At 51.1% G+C, this 12,502-nt stretch overlaps 1 long non-coding RNA gene across 2 annotated transcripts in view; it reads left to right on the top strand.

Annotated features, from left to right (window-relative positions):
* Positions 1-12,502, top strand: part of LOC142078522 (uncharacterized) — a 66,553-nt gene that overhangs the window by 19,576 nt on the left and 34,475 nt on the right. For both annotated transcript variants that reach the window (XR_012672254.1, XR_012672253.1), the window contains exon 2: positions 6,802-6,882. This is a non-coding gene — a long non-coding RNA (uncharacterized LOC142078522). The remainder of the gene's footprint in view (positions 1-6,801; positions 6,883-12,502) is intronic.

Below are 12,502 nucleotides of genomic sequence, written 5' to 3'. Positions count from 1 at the left end.
TCCTGGAGAATGACCTAGAAGCATAGTGATGGCAGGAGGAGTAGGATGCAGGACCCCAGAGTGGGACTTATCTGATACCCACAGGGAGATGTTTAATGTTGTTGTTCTTCCCTCGATGCGTTTGTCCCGGGGCTGTTGGTGCTGCAGGGTGTGCTGAGCAGGTGGATACCAAACAGCATTTGTACCCCAGTGGATCATCCATCCTCTGCTCGGTTCTCCTGTGAAAGCATCTCTCAGGCGGGTTCAGCGCCTCGCCGGGGTGGTACCCGCGTGGGGCATCCCCACTGCGGAGAGCTCTCTCTCATCCTCCCGGGGTGGATGCTTGTGCGTGCAGGTCTGCCGCGGCTTTGCTTTCATCTGCTCATCTCCCGGCACGCTTGCTCGGGGCAAAGCATCAGTGTGCCGAAAGTGAGGAGCCTCTGCCGACAACCACCGAATGGCGATGGACCGGGCAGTGCTCTCCACCCCGGCTCCTTCTCCCCCTTGCTGTCCCCAATTTTCCGCTCTCCTCCCTCCAGCTCCGCGGCTGGGGGCTGCCGGTGACCGTCCCCGCGGTGAAACCTTGCCCCGGCGCCTTCCTCCGCTCTTCCACCCCGCTCTTCCCTCCCTCCCCGGCTGCCGGGTTGCTCTAATCGACTTTGGCTCCTGTCCCAGGAACAGCCTCTCAACACACACAAACCAGGAAGGCTAAAATAACACTTTAAAATTGTTAAATAAATAGCGATCAGGCTCTGCTTAAATGGGAAACGCAGCTTAATTTGTTAAAGGTTTTTTTGTCCTCCCTCGGATGGGGGATTCGGCCGTGTGTGTGTGTGTGAAGCGTTTCTTGTAGCTTGTAATCTGTGTGTTGTGGCCCCAAGTGGGCAGAGAAGAGTTATGTGACTCCGAGTTACTAAACACTTACAGTAAAAGTGTAGTCATCCTGAACCTCATCCAAAGAGCTTTAGTTTTTTTTATTTTTTGAGTTTTTTTTTACTTTTTTCCCCTCTCTCCCGGCAGGATGCTGCTGCGTCACTTGCATTCTTCACCCCGGCCGCCTTGTTGGGAAGGCAGAAATCCTCCGAGCCCGGCGGTAACTCTTTCCAGGCTGCCAGCAGCGGTCCAGGCGCTTACGTCCCGCTCCATTCCCCCTCCAAGAGCTTTGTGCACAGGGCAAGTGCATCCCCTCTCCCCCAGCAAAGGAGCAGCTGCCCGAACAGGCAGAGGTGCCCATCTTCCTGAAACTCGAAAACCACTCATTTCTCTCTTGCACCTTTTCAGACCTTGAGCAAAAATAAAATAGCAGTTATTGTCGTGGGAGAGAGGGAGGATGGGAAGCTCTGGATAAGCATTTGGAAAATACCCAGGGAAAACGGCTGCTGGCAAAGGCTCTGCTGAGTGGGAGCGGGGATTGACTTGGGTACCAAAATGTGTGTGTCAGGGTGAGAAATGCATTTCTCGGGAAGGACGTGGGGAACTGGCCGCTTCCCAGCACACACCTCCCTCCTGGGGCTCATCCTGCGGGAGCCCGGAGAGGTGGCTCTGGAGCTGGTTGTCTTCTGTGCCTCGGTGCTGAACGGGCTGTCCTTGCCAGTTCCTGCTTTTTATTCTTTCTGACGTCTCTCAGAAGATGCTTCCCTGCCCGCCTGCCGATCCAGCCGGGGTCGGAGCCTGTCGCCCCGCTGCCCACGTGCAGAATACATTAGCGTGTGTTTCCCAGGCAGCTCCGAAGATATCCCGAGGCTCAGTCTGTTGGAAAGCAAGATGTTCTCCGAGATTGTGCTGGCAACCGCCTCTCTTAAGCACCAAAAGGCGCCCCGCTACATTATTTTAGCAAGGGAGGAATACAGGAATCGCTGTCGCGGCTGGGGCAGCGGTCGTTGCGCCGGGGAAGGCTGGGCAGGCGTGTGAGCGGGGAAGCGTCTGCACCCTGCAGAGCTCTGCACCGAGGATCGGGTTCTGCTGCTCTTCGCAAGTAAAAAAAGAGTAACAGCAAGTGGCTTTCTTTGTAGGTCGTTAATGGTACAGTCAGCTCTCCCCTGGCTTTCAGAGGGACTGTCCCGGACATGGAGTGGTTTCCGTGCCGGCTCCGCAGGGATACCAGGGCTCTGTAGCACAGGAGCGAGCTGCGGTCCCACTGGGTACCAGGGCATGCGCACCGTCTGTGCCACAGGGATCCAGCTTTTTGGTTTTTTTGGGTTACACCTTCCCCCTCGCCCTCCCTCACCATGGTGGGGGTGCATGGGCCGCACCTGGGCTCACCTTTCTCCATCACTCCTCGCTGCAGCACTGCACGTTTGGGCGAGTGATGCAGGAGATGCACCGCTGCATCAGGACCTGCTGCTCTTTCAAGCCTCTCTCCTTTTTTTCTTATGCATGGGTTATCCCAACCCACTGTTCTGAATAGTAGAAACTTCGCTGTGTTTTGGGAGGCAGGTTAACTAGGTGAATGGGGAAATTTCCCCATTTCCCTGTAATGGGAATTGCACGAGTCAAAATTTTACATTTCCTTCTTCCGCTCCCTAAAGCCATCCGTGTAAGGATGAGTTGTGGGCCGGAGAGGGGCTTTGCCCTTCTGCCACGCTGGCTGCGAGGGCTGCTAGGGCTGTCTGTCTGTCTGTCTGAATGCGTGATGAGAGCAGAGTGAAAATGCAGTCGTGGCCTGAGCGGGGATACCCAAAATTAACTTCAAAAGGAAAGGAAGGAGTTGTCTGAATCCAACCTGCGAGCCTGTGACAGTGATACCCTGAGCCTGGTTATCTCGAGCATCAGTGTTGCTGCAGTGATGGAGGCAGCTGATTCTGTATGGGAAGAGGAAGGTTTGATAGAAGGTATAATAATCTCTCTTAGATGTTTTAATTTTCCCCTTTTCATCCCAAACTGTAAGTGCAGAGCTTCCTCCACTTTGAACGGGTCTTTTTATGCTGGCCTGCCTTTCAGATTGTGTGGAATCATGTTTCTTCAATATATAAAAAGAATCTGGCAGCCTGGTGTTGGACTTCAGCCTCCCAAAGAGACACGCAAGCATAAAGCAAGAAGATTCACTGCATACTAAAATGCTCTACTTATTAAAAAAAACTACAATAAAATCCTCTGTGAACATCCCGTTTCAACTCTGGAATAAAACTCACCGGCCAGTAAATGGTGGATCTCCTGTTCCCATGGAGAAAGGCAGTTACAGACTTAAGAGCTTGCTGTGGGAAAGGGGGAAAAAAAAAAATAAATCAAAAAGATCCACTCTTGGTCTTGCAAACAAAGGTTGCCTTGGATTGCGGTCACATGTTGCAGTTCAGCTGATCTCACTCATGCCAAAAGGGGAAAGATTTCTTGCCTGAACCCCACTGAACTGGTTTAGGGAATTAAGTAGAAGAAAATTATTCACCTTTTTTTTTTTCCTAGCTAGTTTTCTCTTAGACCCAATTGCCCTGCATTGACTCACCAGGTCAGGGGAGGCAGGGGGAGCTGGGACTGGACCACCTTCTTGATGATTTATGGCCATTATGTGAATTTAACTGGGATTTAAAATTGCTCCATCAGCAAATATCTTTTGGCTTTTCCCTGTTGAGGATGAAGGAGTCTCTCAGGGACTCAAATCTGGGATGCTGCTGAGCTTTGTAAATCATACCCAGTGGTTGAGTTACATCAAGAATATCGGGGCAGAAGCACCTGAAAGAACATTTGGGGGTCAATTGCAACCCCCAGGCACATCAAATTAATTGATAAGCTGGTGTTCCTGGAAACCTCACCCTGCACATGTCTGTATTCAGTGAATACTGTTGACCAGGTCAAGGTCCTTCCCTTGGGTACATCCCTCTGTCCGCGTTGGGGGGAGATGTTCAGGAGACCCTCGTATGGCTGGACATCATGTGAAATTACACAAAATCCACTGCTTTGGCTTCACAGATTCAGTATTTAGATAGGTATGTACGTTGCATGCATTATACATGGATTTTTGGGGTAAAGCCAGTGTAACAGGTTTAGCTCTCAGTCCCGGGCAGTTTTCTCAGGGCCTAGGGCTTACTTCCAATCTTTATAAAGCCTATCAGGTCCCTGGGTTTCAGAGGGTACTTTCTCCAAGGGGTGCAGTCTCAGCAGACCCAGGTATTGAAATGCTTTCCAGGATTTTGTTATCTTGCCCATGTGTGTGCTGGGTCTGGCTGGGTCCGGAGAGCTGCCGGGCTCGCAGTCCCTGGGAGCACCACTGCCCAGGTCAAGCCGGGCTCTTGCCTCTGCGGTACCCCACGTATCTTTAATTACTGGGGGAAAAATTCAAGTACTTGTAAGACCCCCAGACCTGTTCATTTTGAATGGGTTGGTGGTTACTTTCCCTTTTTTTTTTTTTTTTTTTTAAGCTCAACATTATGGATTAGAGCTGCTGAATTAAAAAGAAAGGGTGGAAATGAATTGTGTTTTTTTCTTAAATTTTATAGTGAAAAAGTGTATCTCTGTTTCTTGGATGAGGCAGAATGAAATACTTGCCACTTCCCAAGTTCCCTGTGCTCCCTTGTGGCATCGCGTGCTTTGTTCGCAGCACCCCGTGCCAGAGATGAAAAGGTTTGATGCGTGCTCCCTTCGGGGCAATGTGGATTTCTCCTCAAAAACCTCAGTTCTAGCAACCGGTTTTATAAATGCCTAAAAAATGAGGCTTATACCTTATCTCTTGGGAGATCGTTGATGGATCCATTTCTCAGAAAGATATTTTATTCAGTCCTTTAATGCCATGCCACTCCCTTCATTCAGATGCCTGGAGTCTTTTATCACGTCTCTCTTACTCATTGCTTAGCCAAGTTGGGCATATTTAGTTCTTTTAATCTTTCCTCGTAACTCAACTGTCTTTAATCATCCTTCTTGATGTCAGAGCGTTTGATGCCCAGTTTTACAGCAAACAAGCCTAGGTTTTTTTTTTGGTGTGCATGTGAATCACTTGGGAAAGGTCCCAGGAGAGCAGCCGTAGCTCCACGGCCAGTTGCCCGGGCTCACGCCTGGATTCCTCAAAAGCTCCCTCGAACGTCTCAGTGTGGGCGCTGGGGAAGATTTCAGGCTCACCTTGTACACAATTGGACTTAGCACCCTCTGGGATTAATTAACGTTTTTATTTGTTGGATGTGGGCAGGAACACCCCCACCCCCCCCCACCGACGTTTCATGGGTTGGGTTTCCAAGGGCAGATTTCTCTGGGCATCCTCAGGAGGGGGCAGGTGCTGATGGTGTTTATGGAAAATGGGCCCAGAAAGATTACCGTAACCTGCATTTCCTTCCTGTTCCCGCCAGTGAAATAGAGGTTTAATTTCCTTCTACGGTCTCAGAAGCAAGGCTTGGGGATCAGTTGTTTTTAGGTGCCTGTGCTGCAGGTCAGGGCAATGTTTCCACGTGCTGCCAGGGATGGTGGCCCCCTCTTGCTGCTGGTGCTGATGCTGTCTTTCCTGAGTAGCGAATCCGAAAACCCGAAATTAGTCATTCACAACTTCTTAAATCGGTTTGAATGTCAGGATTGCTGCTAGCTGTTAAGAAGCTGAGCACTGCATCCCTTCAGGGCAGGGTCTTCAAACTTGGCTATCTAATGTTGAGGGCCTCCTTTCCTGCACGGGGGTGTCCCGAATTCCCCCCCCACATGCCTCCAGGAAACCTGTTATTACAGTGGGAGCTGTTTCTCTGTTTCAGAAAGCCCGACTCAATCATTTTCTTAAAATAGCCAAGCTCAGATGCTGACTCGAAGGGGTTAAGGCACTGGATCTCCAGGTTTGCTGGGTCTGGGCCATTGCTGTGCAGCTTGGGGTGGCATCCCTGACGTGGACTTTGAATTACAGAGCGCTTGGCAGGCAGTTAAAGGAGGCCAAAAGCCTGCCTGTCCCTCCCCCACCTCCAGTTCTGCGGGAATGCTTCTCATACTCTCCCAAATTTAGCAGTGCAAATGTGGCTGGGTTAAGTAGGCTGAGTGGTGAGGCTATTCTGATGGTAATAAAGGTCCCCTTACCCTGCTCTGCCTCAAGCTCACGCAGCCAGAGCGGCTGTGTGATATATGACTGTGTGATATATGACTGCCCCAACAAGGGATCCCGTGGCCTGAGAGGAAAGAGAGGATGGGGATGTAGATGGTGGGAGAAAACAGACCCCTGGGACCACTGCTCAGCACGGCGCTGGGCACCTGAGCAACAGCCTGATGTCCCTCTGGCTGTCCTGTGCCACCCTCGGGCTGTACGGTGGGGTGTCAGCAAGGCTGGGGCGTCACTGCTAGGAAAAGCCCACATCCTCTGGGTGATGCTGCTGGGATGCTCTGGGTCATGGAGCAGGGGTCTGCTGCCTCCACCCCTTGTCCTCGCAGCTCTTGGCCAGCCCTGGGAGAGCACCACAAGAAGGGCATCTCTTCACCATCCCGAGCTCCCTGCCGCTCCTGGCTGTGTTTCCTCCCATTGCTGTTTAGGAGCGTTTGAGGGATTGCTTTAGAGCTGACAGTGAACGTCACAGGAGGACCTCGTCATGCTCGCTTTGGTGCCCTGTTGCTGGGTCATCTTGGGTGTTCGTGGGACAGGCTGTAGGGCTCCATCCCTGATGCTGGTCCGATCGCTGCCACAGAGGAGAGTGCTGCCGCCTCGGCCGCTCGCAGGGGGCTCCTTTCCTTCCCCAATTTATATATCGATTTAAATAGATAATATATATTTTTTATATATATAAAATATTTAAGTAGCTATATAAGCCGCAATTTATATATAATTGCTTTCCAGTGCTGCCTTATTTTGAAGGACTGAGGAAATGAAGCTTTTCGGTTGGAGGGAGGGGACAAGGTTGGGCTTGCTGACATTTCTTTTGTTGTGATGTTGTATAGGTCTCGGTTGACTGCGAAAAGGAGACAGGAGGAGCATGTGGAAGGGAGGTCAAATCCTGCCAGGGTTTCCTGGGAAATGAGGTGAGTGGTGACAGCTTTCAGCACTCGTAAGCCCAGAGGTACAAGCCCTCCTGCGCTTCCCTGGACCCCTTGGGTGAGACCTCTTCTGTTGAACCTCCGGGCTTCGTTTTTGTTAGGGTTTCCCTGTATTTTGCCTGTTCAGGGCTGATGGGATGATTTTAGACTGCTGATGTGCTCAGGGGTCTCAGAAGGGCTGGAGACTATCATCTCAAGTATGCTGAGGTCTGTGCATCACGCAGACCGTGTTTCTGGCTGCATTTGGGGTTCACAGCAGGGGACTCTGCTCCTCTAGATTTAGAGACCTCTGCTGCAATTACCTGCAATTGAACCCGTCCCCAGCCTCCTTTTACAGTCGCTGGAGGGAAATGGATATTTTTAGGAAGCACCTGACCCTGACCTGCTGTAGGCATCTGTGTGGGATGAATCATTCCCTACAATACCTGCTTCTCTGCATTGTCAGCGCAGCCGGGACAGCTTGTTTGGATGTAGGGTCTGCAACGCGTGCGTAATGTTTGCACCCTGCGTAGGAGGACTGGCGTTCAGGGTGCTTACCGGTGGCTTGGGATGTCCAAACCCACTGGATGAAAGCTTGGGCCTCTCCTAAGCTGCCCTTAAATTTTCTTCAAGGTTTGGACACAGCCTAAATCTGTGAGCTACTTGTCTGAGCCTGCTCTCAGCGTTTATACACCCTGACTGGCAGCACAACTACGTTCCTGAAGGATAGGGTATCATTGCTGAGGCAGTTGCAGTCCAGCTGGGTTGGGTCATCTCACACTGGCTGTAGCAGTCCCAGTGGGGACCAGCAAGATGACTCCAGCCCCAGGGGATGACTCCAGCCCCAGGAGCCGCTGCATGGAGAGCCCGGGGAGGCTGCTGGGGCTGCCTGCGAACCTCCTGGGAACCAGCCCAGGAGCCACTCTGGCTCTGGCTTTGCAAGTAACGCGGCTTGTGGCTTTTCGGCTGTGGGAGGGTTTGGAGCAATGCGTACCCTGTGCCTATGGGAGACCGACACCTGTAGCGGGAGCATCCACATCCCAGTAACTCCTGCGGTGCAGCAGCCGGCAGGTGCGGTAACGTGAAGAGCTGAGACCTGTGTGTCAGGGCTCTGTTGATTAGCATCTCCCTCGAGAGCTTCTGTGCACTTTGCTGCATCTCCTGTGCAGGGGAAATTCCCTCCAGATATCCGTCTGCCTTTGCTGGGCTGCCTCCTTTGCTTCACCTCCTCACCGTAAGCTTTTTTTGGGGGGCACAGGAACGTTGTTTTCTGTGTGTGCTTGCGGAGTGCTCAGCATGTGCTTGCTAGTCCGTATTGCAGTGTGGATAGATGTCGAGTAGAAAAGGTTAAAACTTAGGTGTACAAGCTGTTGTACCTAAGCAGCTGCAACTCTGGAAGATTTTGGGTACGCTTCTGTTTTTGCTGATGCCCTCAATATGCTCTCAGAGGTGCAGCCCATTGCCCTGTGTTAAGAAAGAGGGATTGATGTTGATGGTGCATCCTCAAGATTGTCACCTTAAATCAAGGAACAAATATAATTTGCTGCAGTACGTCACTCTTGTTTCATTTTAAGTGGACAAAGAGAGAGAGAGAGAGTGTGCGTGTTTCTTATACAAAGAGTTTCTTCTGCAGTTTACTGTTAGCTTTTCTGTGTTACTAGTCATTGGAGAGAGGAAACGCTCCTTTTTATAGTGAGGGAAACGCTGTCACAGTGAAATTGCGTGGTCACTGCCCTTTGCCTGAGCCCTGGCCATGTCCAAGTGAGGGACACATATGTCTTCTGCCTTCCATCTGTCTACCTTGCGGACCAGAAGATGTTGCAGGGACTCATGGTGCCCTTGGGTTCGATGCTTGCTTCTGCTGGTCTCTTTGCTCTCAGGTTGTGCCTCGATTCTCCATCCAGAGAATAGGGATAAACTGAGTCTTTGGAGTTGTGATGATGATTATGTTAAGGACAAGCAATATAACAGAGGATCCTAGTGCTGTGTCTAAGCAGGGGTGATGTTTCTGCAGTACCAGTGGTTCCCAGCGAAGAGCCTCATTTTTACTTGGCTGCTGGCCGTCTGGCTGGCTTTTCCGTCATAAAGTTCATTCCAGCTGGCTTCCCTTCTCCACCCCTCCTTCTTTGGAAGGATCTTTGTGCCAGGCTGACGCCTCGGACATCAGTTCGGGGCTTAGAGATGTGGAGCCACCGAGCCTGTGACTTAGTGCGAGGCTCTCTGCTTTCCTTGGGTTTTTCCTTGGTTTACTGGGATGCTTTGGGATTCTGGGACACATTAAGCAGGAGAGTGTGCTCATCTCCATCTTGACCAAGATAAAATGAGCAACCTGCCTGAAGTGGGGAGGGTTTTGCAAGTCTCAGTGACACCGGCTAAATAGGGTGTGAATTGGGGTGGGTGGAGAAGGAGGTTTTTTAGCTGCTTCCCGGCAGCTAAAAGCAGGTGTTCAGTCAACAGGGAGTTGCCCTAAAGGCAGAGAATAAGGATGCAAATGACCTGTGAAACATAAAAGGAACCATCTGAATGCCCCTTTCTGCCACTAACGAAGTTTACCTCCACCCTGGGTAATTTGCATGATGCAAATTGATCAGCTCTGAGAAAAGGCAGTTGAGTCCAACATGACAAGATGACTCTGTCAAGCCGAAGGATCTTGCAAAGAGGCAAAACCAGGGCAAAGCCCAGAGGCCAGGCTGGGAGATAGGAAACACGAAAGGGTGGGCTGCCCCGATGCTGCCCCGGCGGGGAGCTGGGTCCCGGGGCGAGCGGGGCGCTCAGGCACAGGCAGCGTTTTCGGCAGCAATTAATTGCTACCAGCAGTTGGTTAGCACTTGTGAGGTCCCTGCAACGAAGCTTCCTCCAGGTTTTGCAGTAGTTCAGCTAAATCAACACTGATCCTGGGGTTAGGATTGTGCGTAGCAGCTTAAAACCTTCTTTGATCGATGCAATCTGAGGAGCGCTGGGTTAGCAGAGCTTGCTGAGCTGCTGCCCATTGTACTGTTGCAAGTATGACATTAGACCGGTTAGTTCAAACCTACCTGGAAGAGCTTTCAGGCTGTGCTTTGCCTTATGTTTGATGCAGTAGCAGTGCGTGAATCTAAGCAGTTGCCACAGCTCAAGGGGTAACTGGTTAAGCGGTGGCATCCCTTAGCTCGAAACCGTTGTGGATTTAGGACCCTTCTCAGCCAGCGTGACGATGCTGAGTGTGGTGGGGAGCGGTGCTGAGCTGTTGCTCTTCCCGTGCTGCCCCGCTTCTGCTGCAGACACATTTTACACCCAACCTGGGCTTACACCCAACAGGGGCTTTTAATGAAGTTAATTTTTTTTGCTGTGATATGGACTGGCACACGTGTCCCGTCAGGCATCGTCAGCTCAGCCGTGGCTGCAGATGGCCGGTCCCCCCTCATCTCCTGCCTGTGCTCTCCTGCGGCGCAACGTGTCCCGCTTCACTTCACTGATAGTTTCACTAATTTTCCCAGTGTTAATGAGCGCTTCCTCAGCACCCCCAAAGCCAAGACTCTGACTCTTTCATCACAAGGTTAAATGCTTATTTATTTTGTGGGCTGCTCCTCCCCCTTTCTGATTTCACTTGATATGTGCAGGATACAATGATAAAATCCGTTTGAGCTGTCTCCTGTTTCAGGCATTTTTACTTTAAAGTAAGCACGTGGGGTGATGAGCGTGTGCGTGGCTGCCTGGATGGGGAGGTGGGGAGGGAGCAGCAGGCTGGGAGCCCCACGCTCTCTGCAGGCTCCCTCCTCGCCCCTGTGGGCACCCAGACCTTTGATCAAAGGTTTCGAGGCATTACATCCTCTCAAGAGTCGTTGCTATAAATCTGGAAAAAATAAATGGTGACGTTGTTCAGGCTGGTCTTCTCCCAGCTCCTTGCATTTTCCTCTTCAGGATTCAGCTGCTCCTCATCAGCGGCTCCCAGCATCGTCTGGGCCAGCCGCTATCTTGCCACGTTCAGTGGTTGCACATGTCCATGCCTAGAGAGCACGGCATCGCTACGGGCTCCTGCAGTCTCCTTTGTGAATCACATTGCGTGTATGGCCGTGTGGGTCTCGTGTGTTTGTGGGGGGTGTCCAGTAGCAAACTGCAAATATTTAGTTGAACCAGGTGTTTTCTGGTCTTTTTTTTTTTAGGTTTTGCATCAATGGGTTGTTCAGTTCTGCTGCTTCCTATTAAAGTTAACGGTGTCTATGGATGGTTAAATCACACGCATCTAAAAAGCTGCTCTCAGAGGTGGTTTGTATCATCTGTCTGTTCTTCTTTAGTGTCTTCTCAACCCCCCCATGCCTTTGCCTTCCTCACCATGCACAGAGCTGCCCTGACCTTGGTGTCTCCCCAGGCCGTGCACTGCGTTTCCTGGGAAGCTCGGGGACATAACAAGGGGAGTTGAGGAAGATCATCCAGACGTGGTCCATAGTGGGGACCTGGCGGAGCGAAGCTGGGGGGGGAAGGCTGGGAAGTCCTGGGGGAGCAGCCAGGCTATCAGCATCTCCTACAGCACAGCAGGACCCAAGGGAGAGCCCCCGAAATACTGGCCAGGAGGGACTGCCGGAGTCTCCAGCAGCAGCACCTCTCCAGGTGACCCCTTTCAACACTGTACCACCTTGCTTGTAGGAAAGCTTTCCCCAGTGTCCTACACGATCCTCCCAGGCCACAACTTGTGGAAGTTGCCCTTTGTTGTATAGTCTGCTGTCTTGGCTGTGATGGGGTGGATGTTGAAGGGTTGGGAGGAGGCAGGGAGAGGTCTTCTCTGGGCCACTTGGGGGCAACAAGTTACGGCACGGGTGGACAGCAAATGCATCTGCAGCGTGTCCTGCAGAGACGTCTCCTTCGGGAGATGTTGTCCTTGTGGGGATGTTTTTCCATAGGAAATTTGACCCATTTGCAGAAAACCATGTTCATTTTCTGAATTATGAAGCTGCGTATTTGTCCTAGTTTCGGCTGGGATAGGGTTAAATTTCTTCCTAGTGCTGTGTTTTGGATTTAGTATGAGGAGAATGTTGATAACACACTGATGTTTTCAGTTGTTGCTAAGTGCCCTCCTAGTCCAAGGACAGCTCCCGTGCCTACTGACTGAGCTAGGTACACAAGATGGGAGGGAACATAATCAGGACAGCCAGCCCAGCTGGCCAATGGGGTATTCCATACCATGTGACGTCATGCTCAGTATATGAACGGTAGGCGTGATCCAGGAAGTACTGATCGCTACTTGGTTATCGGTCAGCGCGGGTGGTGAGCAATTGCATTGTGCATCACTCATTTTGTATATTCTATCATTATTTATTATCATTATTCTCCCTTTTCTGTTCTATTAAACTGTCTTTATCTCAACCCACGAGTTTTTCTCACTCTTACCCTTCCGATTCTCTCCCCGTCCCGCTGGGAGTCGGGGGAGTGAGTGAGCGGCTGCGTGGTATTTGGCTGCTGCCAGGTTAAACCACGACAGTATTGAAAACCAATATGGAGTAAAGGGGGACAAGAAAGATTAATTATTAAACCTGGGACGTATTCTGCTAACCTCCGAGTGCTCTGGGGATAATGTTTCTTAACGATAACCCTGAGTCATAACTGCCTGCTCTATTGCAACCTGCAGGCAGATCACTGTTGGCTTGGAAAG

This window comes from Calonectris borealis, chromosome 2, assembly GCF_964195595.1.
Source record: "Calonectris borealis chromosome 2, bCalBor7.hap1.2, whole genome shotgun sequence".
In the NCBI taxonomy this organism is placed as follows: Eukaryota; Metazoa; Chordata; class Aves; order Procellariiformes; family Procellariidae; genus Calonectris; species Calonectris borealis.
The sequence above is the reverse complement of the archived record's forward strand: the minus strand, read 5'-3'. Positions and strand labels throughout refer to the sequence as shown.